Raw genomic sequence first — 23,373 nt, forward strand, 5'->3', positions numbered from 1 at the left:
CTCTTTCTGTTTTAGCAAGAGAAAACCGTAGTGAGATCATAAACAAACAAACAGGAATCCCCTGACGCGTTTCGGTCTCACCGGACCTTGTTCACAGGTGTTTCCTGTGTGCTAATTTCGGCGCTTTAAATAAAGTACTCCAAAGTAACAGAAAAAATACTCAAGTTACACCACTTATCAAGGGTTACTCCATAACATCACTAAATATATACACTTTAACAAAGAAAAATTAAACGTTTTTCTATGTACATATTTACCAAATTGTAACAGTGTTTTAACTACAATCCAAGGTGTTTTTCACTAAGTTCCACATTGCATTCTGGTATATGTAGTTTATAGCATTTCATTGAATCAAATTATTTTTAAATATATGTCATAAAATCTTATTTCAGCGACTAATGGAGACTTCAAAGCAATTACTGAGGTGTGTTAACAAAATGTCGGGCCCTCATTAGTTTTTAATTTATATTCACATTGGATTCATATTCATGTATTGCATGTTACCTACAATAGCACAATCCCCAACGTTTCTTTTAAACAAGGCCCTCACTAAATCCTGCACCTCTGATGTAATGAAATTAGCACACAGGATACACCTGTGAACAAGGTCCGGGGAGACCGAAACGCGTCAGGGGATTCCTGTTTGTTTGTTTATGATCTCACTAATGTATTAAAAGTTAAGGTATTTTTGGCACAACAACAGAGTGCGGTTTTCTCTTGCTAAAACAGAAAGAGAATCTTGTTTTCTGAAAATATGGTTGTCCTGCCTCAAACCAGCACCACCGGAGAATTAAGTGCGCCGTAACACGCAGATCAGGACATCTTTTCTTTCATACTCTATACTATATATATATATATATATATATATATACATATATATACGTACACATATTTATGCATATATATATATATATATATATATTTATATATATATATATATATAATCGCACTCTTGGGGAGCAATTCATTTATTTTTCCATTCTGCAGCAGCTGAAAAGCTCCAACGCGTTTCGGTCCACCTGGGACCTTGCTCACAGGACAAAATGTAATAGTACTTCATTAGTTTTGAACACACTTAAATCCTTCCTCTCCTTCACCATCACCACAACTTCCTCTGAAATGGGAGTTGTAGTTACATGCTACCTATTTTTTTTCACTTTTCATTAGTGACAAGTGTTAAGTGAATTAATACGGTGATTAAAGCACAGAAAACATTAACATTTTTAAATCAAAAACAAGAGAAAGCAGCGATACAATATGTTTCATAATAATATTCATGGGTCATATCTTATTTTACCCCAATATTATCTAATCGTATTGGTGTGAGATAAATTGTTCGCTCTGACTATAGCAATGGCTGCTCTTAACTAGTAGTTCATTCCTCTGTCCTTTAGTCATGGTTTTCCATTATTGCTTTACAAATGTGTGCCTGTGGGCTTATTCTTTAAATTTCTTTTCCAGATACATCCATATTTCCCACCACTGCTGTCACAAATTTATCACACATTTTCAGTAGATGTTATATTTTTGCATCTCACAATTTGTTTAAAGCCCTCCAGTGGGCAGTTGTGACCCTTCTTCCCTGTTCCTACACACTATGCTTGATGTTTGTTACATTCACCATTCTCTCGCTAGTGCTTCCCTACTCTTTCATTGGTAGATACACTATCTTTTATAACATAATTGTTTTCCTTCTATTATGCATGTTTTTGTCCTCTCAACATAGCAAGTGTGAAAAGTTAAAGAAGTGAATGATGTGTGTTTGTGTGTTAAAAAACCCCAAAAGGCAAAATTCTCGGACTGGGCTCAACGGATTCCCTATTTTATTCAGAAATTTTTTCCCAATTTGTCTCTAATATCCCTTATTATTTGTGTCTTTGACTTATATTGTGACATAAAATGAATTAAAAGGAAAGTAGCCTTTTGAATTTATCCTTGACACAAATTTTTCTTTTTTAACTACAATCATACTACATATTGCTGATTTCTGGTCTTCACTTTTTTCTTGTGTATTTATAAGTGTACAAACAATTCCTCATCAACATCATCAAATACTTTATTCGTTTTAAAAATGTCAACCATAAAAACAGGTAAATATATATCACATAACAATCACGACAGATAAAAACTCACAAATTTTAGGAACTTTAAAATTACATTCAAAGTTTCATTTCCAAGACAAAATTTCAATAGAAATAAAAACTTATAAATAAGATTAAAATCGATTTACACTATTCCGCCAGGTTATGGCTCCCTTTAAAAAGGATCCAACCCCTGACACAACAACACATCAGAGACCATGCGCAGCCACAAGAAGGCTGGGCGATACTGCACAAAGCCCCTTTCCCTCAACAAGGGGAGTAAAAAATTAAGCATAAAAGGTGCATAAAAAATCACAAAACAAAGTAAAATGGATCAAGGTCTGTAGAGACTCACCATCACATGGGCAAATATGTATGGAATTTGGGTCAAATTGTCCCAGTGGGAAGCACAAAATGCCTCTAATTACTCCTAGCTGAAAACACAAGATAAGAGCCCTTTCCCATACATTCCTTATCTCCAAAAGGTATGCCTCTGGTCCCACCACCATTTTTAGCATTATAAAATCCCTCACCAATTTCCTCCTTAATTCCTCCGCCTCCCTCTTTGCTCCTAAGATTTTGAGAAGATTCTCCTTTGCCCAGCATTTATCAGAACGTGTTAAGCCCTCTGGTGCATTAAACATATCTGGACGACCAAGGGAAATGGCTACTTCTCTTATGCCAGCTAGGGAATATCCCTCACGTGATCACATAACATACAGTCACGCAGGATTTCACTATTTAGGGATGCAAACTCATTTGTCCAGATGCAGATCCATAACAAAAAAGGAGCAATCTTGATAGCATCCTCTATAAAATCCAAATCCAGTTCAACATGCAAGCAAAAGCCAGAGGTGTTTTGTCCTACTCCTAACAACCTTCTACAAAAAAGATTTTTCTCTATCATAGGGGCCCTACAATCTGAGTAGCCCCAGAGTGGTTCACCAGACATTAAAAATGGAAGACATTTACCCCTGTATACTTCAAGCAGGGGCTTAATAGGTTTATTTCCCACCCTTGATTCAAACTCAAAGGTATCGCCTACTGTGGCATTAAACGCATCCCTTCTCCTGGAGACACAGGATTTCCAGGTTCCCTTTTCATCAAATTTACCGCTAAATAGGGGAATTCCTGTACTCTGCTAATTACTTGATCGTGGATCTTCAGCCTCCCCACCCTGCTCAGGGATTTACCATACACCATAAAGTGTGATTTGCTACTATTGATCTCTAGGTCTAAAGCAGACAAGTTTCCCTACGCTTTAACCACCTCACGGAGGCCATTCATAGTGCGGGCCATGGGAACCGTATCATCTGCATAGATCAGTACCCGGACACTCTTACCATTGATTATGGGAGCATCCTTACATCTTCCCACTAGGAAATCATACAGCCCATTTGTATATAAAATGAAAGAGGGTAGGGGCCTGTAACCAGGTCACTACCAACCCGGTTACTCGCGCCAACGCTAGACCGGCCGAATGGAGCCCCGGGGGCACCACTCATCGCAATGGTGAAATAGAGTTCTGTAGAAACCTGGATTTCCAGGTTTCTACCAAAACAAAGGACGGACTGCAGAAGCGCGCAAGAGAAGAAGGAAAGACGGAAGTTCCCGCAGATGGTAGAGCGAGTCAAAAAGCGTGAGAAGAGGAACCAGCAGAAGGACGCGAAGAAGATCCAGACCCAACGGCACGGGCCTCGGAGCTCCTCACAGGATCCATCTCCCTTCACGTCTCTAGTGCAGGTACGTTACTGCCTAGAAACCCGATACCGTACATTTTTCGGGAGGGAGCGGGTGGTGAAAACGGGGAGACAGGAAGAAATAAGCAAGACCCGACCGAGAGTGGTGGGCCAGACAAAAGACTCTTGCCCGGAGCTTTCCTTTTGTTTTGTTTTTTGTTCTGGCCGATTGTTGAGGTTTGTCTTTGTTTTTTGTTTTTTGGTGTGCTTTTACTACTAAAAAAACTGTGAAGCCAAGAGTCCTCCTATATGTGCCTGATTATTTCTCGTTGGTGAACAAAAGGGAGCACATCACGACTGGGTGAAAGCTTGTTTTGTGATAGTGGTTACCCTGACACCCCTCCCACCATACCGCACCTCCCCCTTCTGACCTTAAGCAAAGAACCCCAGGTTATCCCACTTAACTTTCCTTTCTTTTTCCATTCTTTCCCCTGTCCCACTCCAACACTGTTCACCTCCGCTTCTTCTGGGACGACGGAGACTGCATCATCGGGGAGAGCCACCTGAAATGAGGACAGAAGAACGTGTGAACGATTAGAGGGAGGGAGTCCTGGGAATCACATCATCAAGCCTGAAAGGAACTGGGAATTGAGCAAAAAAGACTGAACAAGAAAGACACAGATAAGAGAAATAAAGGCACCAATTTAGAAAAACCCAATATCTCGACTCATTTAAGCTCCGTTCTCAGAGCACTATACCCGCACCTCCTACAGTGGTGTCAGAGGTGGGATTAGCGACGGACAGAGAGATAAAATATTTTGTGCTAACATGGAGGTGAAGCCGTTGATTGAAGATATAATACAGCAGCTAGCAGAGGGACAGCGCCATCTCCAAGTGGTGTTAGGAAGAACACCAAAGAGAAGCTAGGGCAGACAGAGAAACCGTTCTAAGCGCCCTTAAGAGCCAGGTCACCATTATCGCAAATAACCAGTTGGTACACAAGACTGCGCTACAAAAGCGTGCGGACACTATAGCTGCCACAAAAGTAAATCCTAACGTCCCCAGCTCTGTTCTTCAAAAGTATCAAGAAGGTGAAGATCCTGATGCGTTCTTCACGAACTTTGAGAGAGTGGCCACCTCCGCAACATGGCCAGAAACAGATGGGGACAGTATGTAGCGCCGTTGTTGACGGGCAATCTTCAGGCGGCACACCAAGCAATTAACCCTGGCGGAACAACCCCATATGCGGATATAAAAAAAAGCATTTTAGAAAGCGTTGGGTACGATACTGAATATTACAGGGTCAAATTCAGGAAGACTAAGTGGTGCCCATCAGAGAATCCCTGGGCTCTGTATTACAGACTAAAGGATCTGGGACTAAAATGGCTGGGGCCTATCGGCACTGAGAGAGAGGACATTATTCAAACGATCCTCCTAGAACAATATCTTGAGGCCTTACCCTCCATCACCCGTAATTAAATCAAGCAGCACCCCAACATAGATACGAATTTGGCAATAGATCTAGCTTGTGCGTATCATCACTCCACGGAGTTTAGACCTGATCCCTCAAAAGGTGCTAATCCCACTAGCCTGACGCTAGGAACCCCCTTTCGTCCTACACCTCGGAAGAATACCAAGGAGCTCAATAGGCCCCGATTTAGTGAGAAAACCCCCACCCAACAGCCTCAGTGTTACAGTTGTGGAGAGTGGGGTCACATTACCCAAGTGTGTCCCCACAAGGAGGAGAAACCAGAGCCCATGGAGATTGTCATTACCAGAGGAAGAGTCCGGTATACCGGGAAGGAAAATACAAAATTTACCAAAAGGATAGTCGTTAATGGACACGCGATCACAGCCTTGGTATATTCCGGCTGTAGCCAGTCTGTCATTAGGGCCAGTCTAGTGGACCCGGAGACTCAAATATCCCAACAGATTGTCTCTATCTGTTGTATACATGGTGAGCTGAGGGAGTATCCTCTGATCTCTGTTCCACTCAAATGGGAAGGACGGAGGGATATGGTGGAAATGGGAGTCATTGGCCACTAAGTTGAAGAGTATATTGTGGGTACTGACTATACGTATTTTACCGACTTGCTGAACAGCATACAGGATAAGAACCAAATGGACTTATGGTGGGAAGAAGCACCTTTTTCGGAAACCCCCATAAAACCGGGAAAAGAGAAATACAAACCTAGTAGGAAAGAGAAAAGAGAAGGAAAGAAGTTATATCAGCTAAAAGACAAGAAGGATGAATCAGTGGATATACGAACCATAGCAGTTACTTCTATACCCCCTTTCCGCGGTAGCTAAAGGGAGGACTCCACCCTCCAAAACGCCTGGAAGTCGGCCAAAGCCGAGATCACAGGAGAGGTGGGTCCCTATGTTGTAATACAAAAAGGTCTCCTACATAGAGTCACGAACTGTACCAACCAAGAGAAAAGACAGTTAGTAATTCCAGAACCCTATTGCATCCAAGTATTACTCCTAGCGCACAGTCACATGGGGGGAGGACATTTTGGCAGGGAAAAAACTGAAGAATACCTTTTATGCCATTTTTATTGGCCTGGTGTATATGCCCACATTCAGCGTTTCTGTCAACAATGCCCCAGATGCCAGTTGATAGATCCGGGGCCAATAAAGAAAGCACCCCTGTATCTGCTACCTATCACCAATATACAGCTCCCTAGAGTGGGAATGGATCTAGTGGGACCCCTCATTCCTTCCTCAAAAGGGTGTACCTACATTCTGGTGCTAGTAGATGACGCAACCTGGTACCCGGAGGCCATAGCCCCCTCCAGAATGACCACCAAACACATAGCTCATGCTATGGTTGTTTTTTTTTCACAAGTAGGGTTTCCAAAGGAGATTCTGACAGATCAGGGAACCCCATTCATGTCACACCTTCTGACTCAAGTGTGTCAAATAATAGGAGTAAAACACTTAAGGACCTCTGTATATCATCCACAAACAAATGGCCTTGTAGAGAGGTACAACCGTACCCTAAAGTCTCTTTTGGAAAAAAACATTTCCGAATCTGGGAGGGAATAGGACAAGAAGTTACCCCTAGTATTGTACGCAATGTCCAATCCTCTACGGGCCACAGTCCATTCGAGTTGGTCTTCGGGCGACAACCATGGACCCTCCTAGATATGGCTGCAGAATTGTGAGAAGAGGAGGAAGGAGGTGAAAAAGCCATATTAGACTACACTCAACAACTGAAGTCCCAAATCCAGACAGTATGCGAAGATGTACCAACACATCTTGAGAAGGCCCAAGAAAAGCAGAAACTATATTATAACCAGGGTGCCCAACTAAGACAGTTACAACCTGGGGATCAAGTCCTTATACTACTCCTTAGTTCAGACAACAAATTGTTAGCCAAATGGCAAGGGCCTTATAAAGTGTTGAATGCCATAACACCTGTTACCTATACGATTGAGTTGTCAAAGAATCCTAGGAAAATCTATCACATAAATCAGTTTAAAAAATGTAAGGATCCCGAACCATCGTTCCCTTCTGTGTCAACCGGGTTCCTCCTAACCCCAGCAAAGGACTTAGACATTGAACTGTGTCCCACAGATCAAGACCCAGTTTCTGAGAGACCACAGATAAACCCATCCCTACTATCACATCAACAGGAACAACTCAGTTCCCTCCTTAACAAGCACAAAGGGTTTTTCTCCTCGAAACCCGGGAAAACCAGTTTAACCAAGCATCATATTAAGACCCCCATCTGGGAAGGTCGTTGGCCTCCGGCCGTACCGAATCCCAGAAGCCTGGAAACACTTAGTAGGACAAGAAGTACAGAAAATGTTGCAAATGGGAATAATAGAACCCTCAGTGAGTCCGTGGTGCTCCCCAGTTGTCCTTGTGCCAAAACCGGACATCTCTGTCCACTTTTGTATTGATTTTAGCAGTTAAACGCCATATCGCATTTTGACACTTATCTGATTCCCTGAGTTGACGAACTGATAGAAAGACTGGGGAAAGCACGTTATATGTGCACCCTGGACTTGACTAAGGGTTACTGGCAGATTCCTTTGGCACCCGAGGACAGAGAAAAAATGGCCTTCTCCACACCATCAGGTCTCTATCACTTTACCATACTCCCATTTGGGCTACACGGGGCCCCGCGACCTTTCAGAGGCTTATGGATATCATATTGCGGTCCCATAGCGATTATGCTGGCGCCTATTTAGATGACCTACTGGTCTATAGTGAATCCCGGAAAGAACACCTAATTCACCTAGAATAAAATATTCCATCTTCTACAAACTGCGGGGCTCACTGCCAACTCCTCAAAATGTAACCTAGCCTGCGACGAAATTGCATATCTAGGCTATTATATAGGAAAGAGACAGATCAAGCCACAAAATAATAAATAGAAGCCATCCTACAAATACCTACCCCGTCCACAAAAAAAGAGTTACGCTCCTTCCTTGGACTAGTAGGCTACTATAGAATGTTTATACCCCACTATTCTACCTTAGCTGCCCCTTTAACCGATCTTTTGAGGAAGGGACAGCCAGCGAAGATAACAACCTTGACGCCGATCAAGCTACATAGTTATTCCAACCTACAAAAAAGCCTTACCATGGAGCCTGCATTATGTTGCCCAGACTTCCGTAAACCATTCTATCTACAAACTTAGGCTTCGGATGTAGGTACAGGAGCAGTGCTCTTTCAGAATGATGAGACTGGTAACAACCACCCCATCGTGTTCATTAGTCGCAAACTCCTATCCCGTGAGCAACGCTATCTTATAATCGAGAGGGAGTGTTTAGCACTAAAATGGGCCATCGAAAATCTTCAATATTATCTCCTAGGACACTCATTTATCCTGTATACCGATCATGCTCCCCTTACTTGGTTGCCCCGGCACAAAAATACCAATTTGTGCATACCGCGTTGGTTTATGGAACTGTAACCCTTTTCCTTTCAGGTGCAACATATCCCAGGAGCCCAACAATGCACTGCGGATTACGTATCAAGATACCCCATGGGCTCGGAACTCCAACAGACCCTCTCTAGGGGAAGCCAACAGTCCTCCTATATGTGTCTTATTATTTCTCGTTAGTGGACAAAATGGAGCACGTCATGACTGGGTGAAAGCTTGTTTTGTGGTAGTGGTGACCCACCACACCGCACCTCCCCCTTCTAACCTTAAGCAAAGAACCCCAGTATATCCGACTTACCTTTCCTTTCTTTTTTTGCTCCCTCCCCTGTCCAACTCCAACACCGTTGACCTCCGCTTCTTCTGGGACTACGGAGACCGCATCATTGGGGAGAACCACCTGAAAAGAGGACAGAAGAACGTGTGAACGATAGAGGGAGGGAGTCTTGGAATCACATCATCAAGCCTGGAAAGAGACTGGGATTTGAGCAAAATAGACTGAACAGGAAAAACACAGATAAGAGAAATAAAGGCACCAACTTCGAAAAACCCAATATCTCGACTCATTTAAGCTCTGTTCTCATAGCGTTATACACGCATCTCCTACAGGACCAAAACACACCCCTGTTGTACACCCCTATTAAGTCCAAATGGTTCAGTCCATTCCACATTTGACCCACACTTAACAGTTGCATGTGTTCCTAGGTGATGATAACGAAGAAGCTCCACAATTTGAGGATCCAAACCCATCAGGGTTAGCTTTTTCCATAGCTTGCTTCCATTCACCTTATCAAAGGCACAGCTCAGACCCATAAAAGCAAGATACATTGTACCCTTCTTTGCCTGCGTGTATTTGCCAATCAGCGTGAGCAGATTTAAGCATTGCTCTTGAGTTCCAAGCCCTTCCCTAAAACTATACTGCAACCTGCTCAGGTCCTCATTTTCAAACATCCAATCCTCAATACGCCTTAACATACATCACCCCAAAATGTTCGCTGAGGAATCAAGGAGTGAGATTGGGCAGTAAGATTTTGGGTCACTACGATTTCCCTTTTTATAAATAGGAACAACGCATACCGATTTCCAAGAGGTGGGAATACCTGCACTTACTGCTGCATTTAGAACATTGAGCAATACAGGTGCCCACAGCTGAGGCCAATATTTATATAAATCCATAGGAATGGTATCAGGGTCCGGGGCTTTATGGCTGGCACTACCCTGCAAATCCTCCATCACCTCTTCAAGTGTAAACCTAATAGCCAAATAAGGGGGATGACCATACGGTTCACCCATTACCTCCCCTCGAGGGCCCCCCAAAAAGATCCTACAGAAATGGCTCACCCAAACCTCAGGGCCAATACTGCAGCCCAACCCTTCCGATGTTTCTGTCTCAAAGGTACCCCTATTTACAACCTTCCAGAACGGGCCTGGGTTCTTGTTGCGTGACGCACGTTCCAAGTCTTCCCAGGCCTGCTCCTTAAGCTGCTGCTTCCTAACCCTCAAAACATATTTATAGTGAGCCGCACTTCATTCACGTGGGCCTTATCTCTTGGCTGTGCGTTTAATGCCTTCTTAAGGGATTTCCTCGCCTCATAACATGGCTTACTAAACCACCCCCGATACTTAGAAAAGGGCTTAACAGCTGTGGTCATACAGACTTTAATAGCTCCATTTACACTGAGCATGGCATCCATAACTTCCCCCAGTCTGGGGGATTCGGCTAAGAGGGTCCCTACTATCAAGTTTAAATTTTGACCCACCACCCTCTCTACCACTTGCTGGATGTTCACTTGTCTCCATCCAAGTCTCCTTCCCAGAAACCGGTCCTCCAAACACTGGTTTACATATATTCAAAGGGAAGTTAAAGAAAATTGTAAGAGGGTTATGATCACTAGATTGCTGCTCTACCACCTCCCCATAGATGACCAGGTTTTTCAGAGATGGGGACACAAAGATGTAATCAATTGTCGTCCCAGCCCCTCTACCGACAAAAGTTGGGACCTGCTGCTCGCCTGCCACTTCCAAATCGTATATATTCAGGAGACCCAGGCTCCGTAGGCCCTTAATCAGGGTCCTACCTCTTGCATCCTGTATTCCCTCACCTGTATGTATCCTATGGTCCTGCTCAAAGGGGTTTCCCACAGTACTGTGTCCCCCTATCTTTGCATTGAAGTCCCCTGACACAACAGCACAGAATTCCAAACCAAACACTTCCAATCTACACTTCAATGTCTGAAAAACTGAAAAGAGGACCCCGATTTGGCATCCAGAGTCCCATACAGTGTTGTAAAAATTTACCAGTAGGACATTGAACTTATTTGGAAAGACTACCCATATAATTAGGAGACCCCGATGTTTGCAGTTTGTTTGATATGCTCTAGCTATTTTGGAAGATCAGATCAGGGTAATTAAACCTCCTTTAGGGCGCCGTCCTTATGGCCGCTCAGCCGATACTGCAAACCTTTGATAACCATCCCACACTGCATGCCCATCAGACATCAGGAGTAAAATCAAATCAAAATATACCATAAACTTTACCCATTGACCATCTAAAAGCTTAGTATCATACCCTGCCACATTCCAAGAAATAAGACGACACTTAGAAATCTTCCCACCCTGATCTTCCAAGCCCATGGTAGCATTTAATAGTCTCAATGGGGCGACAAAGCCCCTATCTTCCGAACCCGCTGAAGGTCCCCATACATAGCGTCAGTCGACCTCCTCCAAATCTGAATATGTAGTAAATCTATTTTCCAACCTAGTTGACTGTGATTTCACCTGCACATAGCCAGGATTCATAGCTCGGAACCCACACATCAGCCGGGTATGATTGTAATAGAAACCCAGAGGGACCATGCCAATCTTTCCCTTCAACTGGAGTGCCAAACGTTCAGTTGAGAGAAACCGTTGGACCAGACCTGGGTATCTACAATTCACAACAGTACAATCCCCTTTACCTTCCTTATCCCCAGGCCCGACCCACCCAATCCTTCTAACAAACAAAATATCCCTAAAATCCTCACATACAAAATCACAGTTTTTGCCCAACGAGTGGTAAGTCTTATTTTTTTAATTGGTCCGTAGATTCACTTGTTCCCGACATTAAAGAAGGAACATCTGTTAGCACCACCACATAACGGGCGCAATCCGGAGGGAATTCTAAACAGACGAGTGGAGGGCCCTTATCCAAATGCAATTTTTGATCCTTACTCAGTTACTCCAAGTCCCGGGCACTGGCTAATGTTGGTGCCTTCCGGAGTATCCAAGGAGCTCAGATTTACAGGCAGGATCAGTTTATATTTTTGTTCCCAAGCTTCTTCAAATACTTTTTCCTTTTAAGGGGGGGCTAATACTGCCTGGATGGAAGTTCATCAGGACCCTCTTGCTCTTTCTTGATAGAACCTCCAAGCCATTTGCCCCTACTACTACTGGCAGTGGGGATTTGGGCAGATCCCTCTGCCCTGTCAGTGGATGCCCATCATCATTACCACAAAGCTCCAGGGCCTCATCATCTGGTTAGACTCGTTACCAGTCACTCATCTCCAGCGAGAGTCTTCTCTCTGCCAAGTCAATCTCCTTTGTAACAACCCCAACTGCTCGTGCAAGAAAGGAGTCTAGCGTTGAATTGGTTGGCCCCTTCCCTCCTCCACATTGGTCCCCAATCTGCAGGGCCCTTCTCCTGCCCATCCTGTTGAACATCCAAAAAGCCTCTCAAATGTGCCTCAGCTACTGATTACATTTTGCTCATGGGAGGCAAAGACCACCTCCTCAACATTAAATTAGAGTGAGAGTTAATAAAAGTCAATAGCTTTTGCACTCACCCTACTTTGCCAGGTCTCAAAGGGGTGGCCCAGCCTCTTCCAATCACTGACGGGCAAGGATGGGCCCGCACGCGTTGCGCATTGCGGATGTCCTGATGTGCCTTAGAGCGCTCGCTTTCCTGGCTCCACCCCCACACACTGGTGGGCTCCTCGGACAGGGAGTCCCACAAAGAGGACTACTCAACAACGTAATTTCACAAAATGGGTGTTCACAGTCTCTTCTCTTCTATCCTCTTGATAGTAATTGAGAGGCTGAATAAAGTTAGAACTGCTTCAACAGCTTTGCATTAGGAATAAGAGTAAGCCTCTCATCAAACTCACGCTCCCTCATGGTGGTAGGTCTTCACCTAAGCACTGTAAAGCTGGGGGTGCAGATCACCAGCAACAGCAGTGGCAGGAAGGGCAGTATCGTGCTGCAGCCAACTCTGGGCAACCTGACATCTGCACTCCCAACATCGGCTCGGCGGTCCTCTTGGGGCTGCTGCTGAACGGGGCTCGGAGACCAGGCAAGCGGAGGCAGGGGCAGCAGCCAGGAGGTAAAGGCGGGGCAGCGGCTGGGCTGAGCGAGGCAGGCACAGCTCTCGCCATGAGCGTCGTCAGCACTGATGTTTAAAAGTACATAATTCCTTACTCTGCCCAAATTGTAGCATCAGCTCTGCCTAAATCCAGCTTCGATTGCTCCACCGTGGTCTCCTTCCTCAATCTCCGCCTGATTCCTTCTCAGTGGCAGCAGATCTGAAGTGTTTGAACAAACAGGCCGGTGCGTTGAGGGCCAAGGAGGGTGGGGGGAAGTGGGGATAGCCGTATGCCAAAGACCATAGAGGCACATCCGAGAGCTGGATATCATGTTTTCTGTCTCATCACGGCAACTGTCATTGAGCTGTAATCTGCCGCCATCCTAATCATTCTTTAATCCAGGCAGGCAGTGTCACCCCAGCACTTTTCCCCAAGCGCACGCCATTGGCAATACTCCTGGGACGCCGTCAGTGATTCTAACCGCAGAGCTATTTTATACAATTCTCATCTTGATTCAACCCATATGGTGTTGAAGTATATAAAGATAGAATATAACAGGATACCTTCTGTCTTACACTGCGTTCTCTTTCTGGTTAATCTACCTTATCTATTCCATAGAATTTGAACTTTGACCAATCACTTTGATAGTCTGCTCTGTATGTTTAAAAACCACATTGCTTCTATCTCTGTTTTGGGTTGCTCTAACATGTTCAAGATTCGAAATCCCCATATATTGCACATACATCATATTTCACAATACTTTGTAATACATAATCACGGGGAATCCCTTTATACTGATTCTTTTACTTTCTCCGAAACAAGAATACTGAAATCTTCAATTCACCAATTGATAAACTTGATTCAGTCTCAAAAAGCAAACAAAAAATGCCTTTTCATACCTTCTTCACAACGTGGACACAAGCTCACCACTGTCTCTGCCCATTTCTGAAACAAAATTGTGAAAAGTGAAACTAATAGAACTTAGGTTCAGAACTTAGTGCCTGATTATGAGTTTGGCGGTCAGACCACCACACTGGCGGTCCCAGAAAAAATGCAGCAGCGGCGGACTCCAAACTGCTGTATTACAATGTATCGAGGCAGAATCGCGGCCAACAAGGACACATGGCAGCCTATCAGCTGCGCAGCAGTCTGCAACCTTGGCAGTGAGCACTCCATCGCCATCATGGCCACGGGGCCATGGCGGTCTCCTTGCAGCAGTTATCTGGCGGTCGTCAGCCACTGCAGTATGCATTCAGCAAAGCAACAGACAAGTGCCCATTGGATGGATTCAAAAACAACACAGCTGACATACATTCGCCCTGTGGGCACACCTGGAAATCACTCTGTAAAACACACTCCTTCCAAGACCATGATCCTTTGCCTCTCCACTATAGCAATGCAAGAAAGAGACCAAAGTCCACCATTTTTTTTATTGATAGATAAGGCACCCCTTTTTGTCACCATCATATTTAATACCTTTAACACACTTTTGTCCAGTTACTCTGTATATCACTTTTCTCGTTAAGTAAGTCCCTGTCACCCACTTTAATTTACATCCATGTCACGTTCTAAAAATCCCTGTTTTTCTGAAGATGAGTTGAGAGTCATGGTGGATGAAATCATTAGAGTAGAGCCACAATTGTTTGGAGCCTAAGCCAAGCATACTCCTCTCAGTCAGAGACTGGAATTATGAGAAGGGCTAGTCTACAGAGTGAATGCTGTAGGCACCACCTTGTGCACAAAGGAGGACATTCGGAAGAGATGGAATGGCCTGAGGGGAAAGATGTGTTCCCTGGTCTCCAGACAACACTTGGAGTCCATGAAGACTGGTGGTGGTCCTCGCAGTGCCCAATTACAACTACTTCCCTGGGAGCAGAAGATCTTGGCCATCCTGCATCCAGAGTTGTTGACAGGAATACCTGAGGGAGCTGAGTCTGGTAAGTTACAACACAAAAACTGTCACAAATCTTTAATGTCCTGCATGCTCACATCTCCCCTTTTGCCACTGCGTTGTTCATCTATTTTCTCAACATGCACTACACAAAGGAGCAGAGACGTAAGCTTGTCAATGTGTATTGTCGTACATAACATCACATGTCTCGATCCCCATTATATGCATTATGTTGGAATTGGGTCTGTGTTTCAATATCAAAAGATCATCCCAGGACCCATTTTATATGGCAACATGTAAATGTATGGGCCAACCTAACTGCAGTGTGACAACAGATATGTAAGACTAAATATTTGTCAAGTGTTGGGAAGTAGCGAGAGTGGCATGACCACAACTACCAGGAGGCCTGTTTCTGTAAGTCAACCAAACAGGCCTTTGTGCTCTTCCCCAAATACACCTGTTTGCCATCTCACAACGGATGTTCAAGCACCCAGGAGCTTAGCATTTGTGTAGTGTTGGAAGCCAGCAAGTGACATGCCTACAACTACCAGAAGGCCCTCTTTCTGTAACTCAAACCAACAGGCTATTCTGCACTTGCCCAAATATACCTGTGTGCCATCTCTCAAATGATGTACCCTCCCCTGGGAGTTTAGCGTTTGTGAAGTGTGGGGAGTAGGCAAGTGTCATGCATACAGCTACCAGGAGGCCCTGTTTCTGTAAATCAAACCAACAGAACATTCTGCACTTGTCCAAATATGCCTGTGTGCCATCTCTCAAATGATGTACCCTCCCCTGGTAGTTTTGCATTTGTGTAGTGTGGGGAACCAGCAAGTGACATGACTACAACTACCAGGAGGCCCTGTCTCTGTAACTCAAACCAACAGGCCATTCTGTACTTGCCCAAATACACCTGCTTGTCCTCTCATGACTTATATTCCCATAGCAATCGACATATCATGCTCAACTCAGAGACGTGTCGGACTACCAAGTTTGCTTTTGTCCTGGTGTCCCAAAATGAAACTATTAAGGGCAGGAATGACACCTTGCCAAGTATGTACATCAAGTATTCCTAAGGTATTAGGCTGCTTCATCAGATTAGTAGTGGTAGTTAATACATTGACTCAGCACTGCTCATATGATTGCTACAGCTACATATAACACAAGGTTTTGTGTTCGCCTGTATCTCACACATCCCTTATCTACAGTGCAATTGATCACCACATCTAAGAAGCTGCTTGAGTCTAATAGTTTCTGCAAGCTTCACTCATCATGTCATGACAACAACATCAATATTATGGTAAAATAGCACATTCAGCAAACCCACCACTTAAGATTGTCCAAGGTCTCTAGTACTTGGAAGTATTGTCCTACCTGGGTGCTGGTAGATGGCCAAATGATAAGGCATGACACTATAATATGTGTGAGACCACCTATTTCGTAAGGAGGAACCCATGAGATAGGTCCTAAATATTTGGTTTTCAAAACCACGTGTCATTAGACTGGATCATGGAAAAGAGTGGTTCTACCACAGGTTGATCAGGTCCTGTGTTTTTGCCCCCATTCTTTTTGTGTTCACACCCTCAGTGATGATGAGATTCCTGGACATGTGGACATGCGGACATGGATGACGGTTCTGGCCCATCTGGGCAGCCTGGCCAGACATCAACAGTGAGCCTCACTGTGCCTACAACACCTCCCACCCCAGTTGCTTCTATATCACAGACAATGTGCCCCCAAACCTGTGTACCTAGCACAGTTGCTACCATCTTGTGCCCTCCAGTCCTGGATCCTGAGGTGCAAATCAACCATCCTGACACTGAGGGTCCAGAACCCAGTTGGAGAGGGCACCCTGTGCCAAGGGCACAGGCGCATGGTGGTAGGGTCAGTGGGAGGTATGCTGTGGGCCAGCAGAATGAGGCCACTTGGCCCCTCACGATCAGGATACCATCAGCCAAGTCTTGGGGGTCTATGAGGGTCCCAAGGCATGATGGGCCATTTGCCAACCAAAGTCTAGGAGATCAAGCTGCTGCAAAGGGACATGACACAACAAATGGAGAACTATAATTTTGACATGGGCAACCTAACAGGGGTGTTGAGGGGCATGCACACAACCCTGTGCAGGGCTTTTACCCCACCATATACCACTTCCTGTAGGCCAACTACACCAAACACAAGGACATCTGTGGCAGACACAGGAAGGGAGGCCCTGTCAGAGGCCAAACCACCCTCAGACACCCCTATCACTACAGCAGCTGACTCCCCATACCCTTGCAAGTGGGGACATCCATGTAAAATCCAGGAGGTGCTGAAGGCAAGACACCCATCACTGCAAGCAAGAAACCTCAACATCAATGTCCTCTTTCATGTGTCACACATGCACTCTGTGGACTGATCCTGAACCCCATTCTATTTCTGATTAGATGAGTACTTTTTGCTACACATTTGTTTTCACCCTTAGCACTGTAATACATTCACCAGTCACAAACTCATTGTCTGCTGTCTTAAATTTCACATTTAGCAATGTAGATATGTAAGAACATGTGAACCATATAATGAAAAAAAACAAGCTACTTGTGGAAGCAGATATATATTTCATGCACACAGTGTTCACCTCAGGGTTAAAACCATTCCACACAACACAAACACATACATACAAGTGTCTTGTCCAACAAGAAATGTTATTAGATGGTCCAGCTCATAGGCTGTCAATATGTCTGAAACATAGCAAATCATACATGATTGAATCACACTGTGTACATTATCAAATGTACAAGTACAGACCTCCAGAACATGAAAGGAAGGGATATACCAGACATTGTCCTGTAGAATAGGCAAACATGAAATTGGTTGATGTCATCAGCTGGAGCCATATTGCCTACTTCACAAAAGGAATCCAACATCATACAATGCAAGACTCAGACAGATGGCAGTACAACAGTTTCTGATCACAGGGTCAATACAATCCAGTGCTTCTGCATCTGGTAATATGACACAAACAAATGTCAGTAATGTACCACAGGCACCTTGGCCTACAATGATGAAACACATCAACAGCTGCATATAGTTCATACAAAAAGTGTGTTTAGCCAATGTGAAGGGAAACTAACCTGAATTCAGCCTGGGACAACATATTTTCTGATTACATGATGATATACATGATGCATCAGGGCCACCAAATGACAAGGTCAAGTCCAAAAGAGTCTTCTAAACTTCCATCCTATCACTATACAAGCTGTCTAGGCACAGGTCTTGTAGACCCAAAGCCTGTGACACAGACTCCCAGAAACAATCCATGTCCACTTCGTATGTCCCAAAAGCATCATATATCTGCAAATGTTGCAACTCGGAAATGTCCCAATGAAGATGTCATGGTGAAGGTACCTTAACAACCACAAAAACAAGGAGTATAGTTATGAAACCATATTTATGACACAATTCACACAGCAAATGTCTGGAGAACGCAGCCCATGTTATAAATCTCACACAAAATAATATCTCCAAAAATGTGATTGGGTCAAAAGCTTCCTCATCAGGCACACTTTGCCAGTATTTGCCAGAGCTTCATATACTTACACTCATGGGAAGAAGCTGTTGATGAGATCTTGTGGCAAGTCACATCCTTCCTCTTTATCACTATCATCTTCATTTGGCATCTCTGGATTCTAACCCGGTGGCACCGCAGGCTCCCACTCCTCTGGGATGTAAGAGATGTTCCCTCGCAGGGTGGTGTTATGGAGCATGCAGCAGGCCACGGTGATTTAGCCCTTTTTCCTGGGTGAGTAGAGGAGGGCTCCCCCAGTCTTGCCCAGGTGGCAAAATCTGGCCTTAAGGAGCCCAAAAGCCCGCATAACTGGCTACTGTGTTCTTCCATGGGTCTCATTGAAGCGGACTTCCCCTGGTGTAGTTGGATTCCTCAGTGGTGTTAACAACCAAGGACAGTTGGGATATGCTGAGGCTCCTGCTGGGTAATTAGACATAAGTGCTAAAATGAGTCACACACTTCCTGATTGTAGCACCTGACATTGCACACACAAGATCAGGACAGATGTGACCTACCAACAAGTCAGGCCCTCTCCGGTTGCAGTTGTAACATCAGCTGGGGTATGGTGCTGTTCCGCATAACAAAGGAATCATGGTCTGAACTCGAGAAGTGGGCACAGACATTTGAAATGTACAGATCTGACAAGCAGACAACTTTCACGTTGAAAGAATGGGAGTGCTTCCTGTTTCCATAGACTTGTTCACTGGCATGAAGTGGCACCAAGGCACTATGCTTGCCATCAATGGCTCCCACAACATGTGGAAGGCGACCAAATCCATGGAAGTCAACCTTCACATAGGCTAAATCCTCATGTCTGGGAAACATGATATAGATGTCAATGTGTTTCATCATTGCTGATAGCATGTCTTTTAAAACACCACTGAACCTAGGTGGTGACATACCACCAGTTATATCCTCTGTGTACTGAACTGACCCTGAGATCAGGAAGTGTAATACTACCAAGAATCTAAAAATGGGGGGTATACATGTCGAATTATTGTTTTGAGGAATGAGATCTGGCTCCAATTAACGGCATAAATCTTGGATTGTTTGTCTATTCAGATACAACTGCTTTATTATGTCACATTCTTCCATGGTCTGGAGGTCTGGAAATGGATGATAGACTGTCAGATGCAGGCACCTTCTCCCTCTCCCAGAGTACCTATTTGAGGAATGAAATAAGTTGGTACATTATTCACTATGGACCTCATTATGACATTGGTGGCAAATGCTGCTCACTGCTGTGGTGAAGGTTGCCAACATACCGCCATGGTGACGGATATCCATTCACCATATTATGACACACACACCAATCCAACAGAATACTGCCACATACACAAATCTGCCAGCACAAAGGTCAGTGGTAAAGTGTTGTTACCAACACCCATACCATTACGCCAACAAAACAACGCCTACTACATTATGACCCACGAATCACCACAGCGGACATTAAGTGGCGCTAAACCATTGGCAGTACACACTGGCACGATCAGAATGGACACCCAAATACAAAACAACACCACATTGCCAAAACCGAAATCACACACCTGACACTGATACACACACCACACACACATACCCATAGAACTATAATACACACACACACACACACACATTATCCACACCCCTTTATGAAGACCAGTTATTGCCACCAGACTGAAACCAAGACCACTGAGACAACTAGACACACAAACCACAAACACCCACACATCCATCACACACCCCACATCCCACACCCCACCACATTACTCAAACCCCCTCACCAACACGCACCACACAACACCCATGTCCCCACTGAGGCACCCCCATTTCACTGATGAGGAGTTGTGGGTCATGGTGGAGAAAATAGTCAGGGTAGAGCTACAGCTGTTTAGAGCACAGGAACAGCAAATATCCATTGCCAGGAAGATGGAACTATGGCGGAGAATCGTGGACAGGGTGAACGCCGTGGGACAGCATCCAAGAACAAGGGACAACATCAGGAAGAGGTGGAACGACCTACAGGGAAAGGTACGTTCTGTGGCAGCAAGGCACCAGCTCGCCATACAGAGGACTGGCGGTGGACCCCCACCTCCTCCCCCACAGCTCTCAGCATGGGAGGAGCAAGTCTTGGCAATACTGCATCCTGAAGAATTCACTGGAGTTGGCAGAGGACTGGACACTGGTGAGTCAATATTTACTACTTATCACCCTCCATACCTACATGCTATCACACCACCTCACCCTCACTCCCATCACTCCACTCCATCCCACACACTGCACCTACACAAATGACTAACCCCAATGCCTAGCCCTGCATTCTATACCAATGCATGGACAGCCCTCCCAGCCCTGCATGGATACCCATCACAAAAGCATGCACAGCATGGAGAACTAACAATCCCACAATACATCGCAATACACAAACAAAGGTGGCAGGGCAACGATAGAGGGGAAGCCAGAGATGTACAATTTGTCACAGACATGAGACATAATACATCACTTACATCCTCACAGGTGCCCCAGCCAATCTCAGCAGAGAGGAGGTGCCACATCTAACCAGTCCGCCAACAGAAGATGCCCTCAGTGATGACAGTAACTCTGGACTTCAGGATCTGGATAAACTACCTGGCACATCAAGGACAACTGGTCAGTTGGCCACCCCAGCCCACTCAGAATCCACCACAGAGCCTCCCCCATCAGTATCCAACACCACAGCACCCACCCAACGCCTTCACACCTCTGTCCCCAGGACACATCAATCAGCAGTGTGCCCACCTGTACAGGGACCCCAGTCCACACCTCACATCCAAGACAATCAGGGTCCTGGGATCAGTGCCAGTGGGCACATCGTTCAGGGGACAGAAGTACAGGGGCACAGGGGCATTGGGAGGACCGCTGTGTGCCAGGGAGAGGACAGGCCCAGGAACTAAATCTCCAGGAGGCCCTCACTAATGTCCTGGAGGCCTACCAACAATTTCAGGACAAGATGTGCCAGATCCTTACCAACATGCAGGAGAACAAGTGGCTGCAGGAGGAACACCATCAGGAGATCGGGGAGGATTTGCAGGCCCTCAACAACACCATGATCTCCATAGCAGGGGTGCTGGCAGACATGGCCAACATCATGAGGGAATGGACAGCACACCAGAGGGCCCCTACCACTAGCCAGCCTACTGACCAGCCCTCCACTTCTTCTGCAGCTAGTGGGCAGGACGCCCTGCCATAGGACCCACAGGCCACCAGCACCCCTCCCCCTGTAGAAGGTGAACCACCCCACAAACGTTCCCTGTGACCCAGACAGAAGCCAAAGACACTTGCCAAGACCAAGACCACCGCCAGGAAATAAGAACCTCCTGAATGTCCTCCTTGTGTCCCACCCTGTCACCTTGTCCACTTTGAACTGCCATTGCTCCCCTTCCTATGGCCCCTTGGACAGTGGACCTGTGCTACAAATACAATGGAACCATACCCTGGACTTTCCTCTACCATCACCCCATTCCATTGCACTTTCCCGTCAATTATTTGCAATACAATAAACACCCTTGAACACAACTTGACTGATAGTGTTTTATGCGATGAAAATGTGCATTTATGGAAACAGTCACATCATGTGCAAATGATCTGAAAACTGTGATAGCATACAATTAATGACCTGTAGCTGTCTGTAGTCATCACATCAGTACACTGTTGTAATATCACCAACATCTGCAAAATGAGAAGCCATGGGTGACAGTAAGTTGAGACGCAAAGGAAGTGAATGCCATCCTGCTACAGCCACACAGATAAAACAATAGTCAAAGGAATGATCAGTTATACTGTCTCACCTGTGTGTCATTGGAAGTATTGACCTGTAACTGAAGTTCGATTGTCCACATCCTCATCCTCTGCCTCCTTATCCTCACTGTCCTCAGGGTCCACTGCTGCCACAGGTTCATTTCCAGTCTCCTCCTCCTGCAGATAGGGCACATGTCGTCTGAGGGCCAGGTTGTGCAACATGCAGCATGCCACTACTATCTAGCAGACCTTCTAGAATGAGTAGCACAGGGATAAACCTATCAGATGCAGGCATGCGAACCTGGCCTTCAGGAGGCCGAAGGTCCTTTCGATAATTCTCCTGGTTCGCTGATGTGCATCATTGTAACGATTCTCAGGCCCTTTCCTGGCATTCCTCACAGGGGTCAGGAACCACAAGATGTTTGGGTAGCCTGAGTCACCTGCAAGTATTGAGGGACAAACATTAGCCTTACACAATGGTATGGGGTTAACACCAGAAGGCATACACTGACATACATTGGGTGGGCACTCAGGCTCACCTATTAACCACACTCTGTACCTCTGTAGTTGTGCCATCACATTTTGGAGGCTGCTATTCCTCAGAACAAAGGAGTCATACACCGACCCAGGATACTTGGCAGTGACGTGAGAAATGTACTAGTCCACCAGGCACACCATTTGCACATTCAGTGAGTGGGAACTCTTCAGATTCCTGAACACCTGTTCATTCTGGCGGGGGGCAAACGCAATATGTGCTCCGTCAATCTCCCCAATAATATTGGGTATATGTCCCATTTCATAGAATCCTGCCTTCACAGTGGCCAAATCATCCACCTAGGTGAAAGCAATGTAGCTGCACTTGTGTTTGACCAAGGTAGGCAGAACCCTTGCCAGCATGATTGAGAACAGTGGCTTTGACATTCCTGCTGCCAAGCCCACTGTCACTTGGAAAGAACCAGTTGTCAGGAAATGGAGCACTGATAGGACGTGCACAAGAGGGGGGATCCCAGTGGGATGACGGATAGCTGATATCAAATCAGGCTACAATTGGGCATACAGCTCTGTGATTGTGGCCCTGTCCAGTCTATAGGTGAGTATTCTGTGTGTGTCCTCCATTGTAGCCAAGTCCACAAGGGATCTGTACACGGGGGCTTGCCTCCTCCTCATATTCATCCGCAGTGGTAGGTATCTAAG

The sequence above is a fragment of the Pleurodeles waltl genome, chromosome 10 (assembly GCF_031143425.1).
Source record: "Pleurodeles waltl isolate 20211129_DDA chromosome 10, aPleWal1.hap1.20221129, whole genome shotgun sequence".
NCBI lineage: Eukaryota > Metazoa > Chordata > Amphibia > Caudata > Salamandridae > Pleurodeles > Pleurodeles waltl.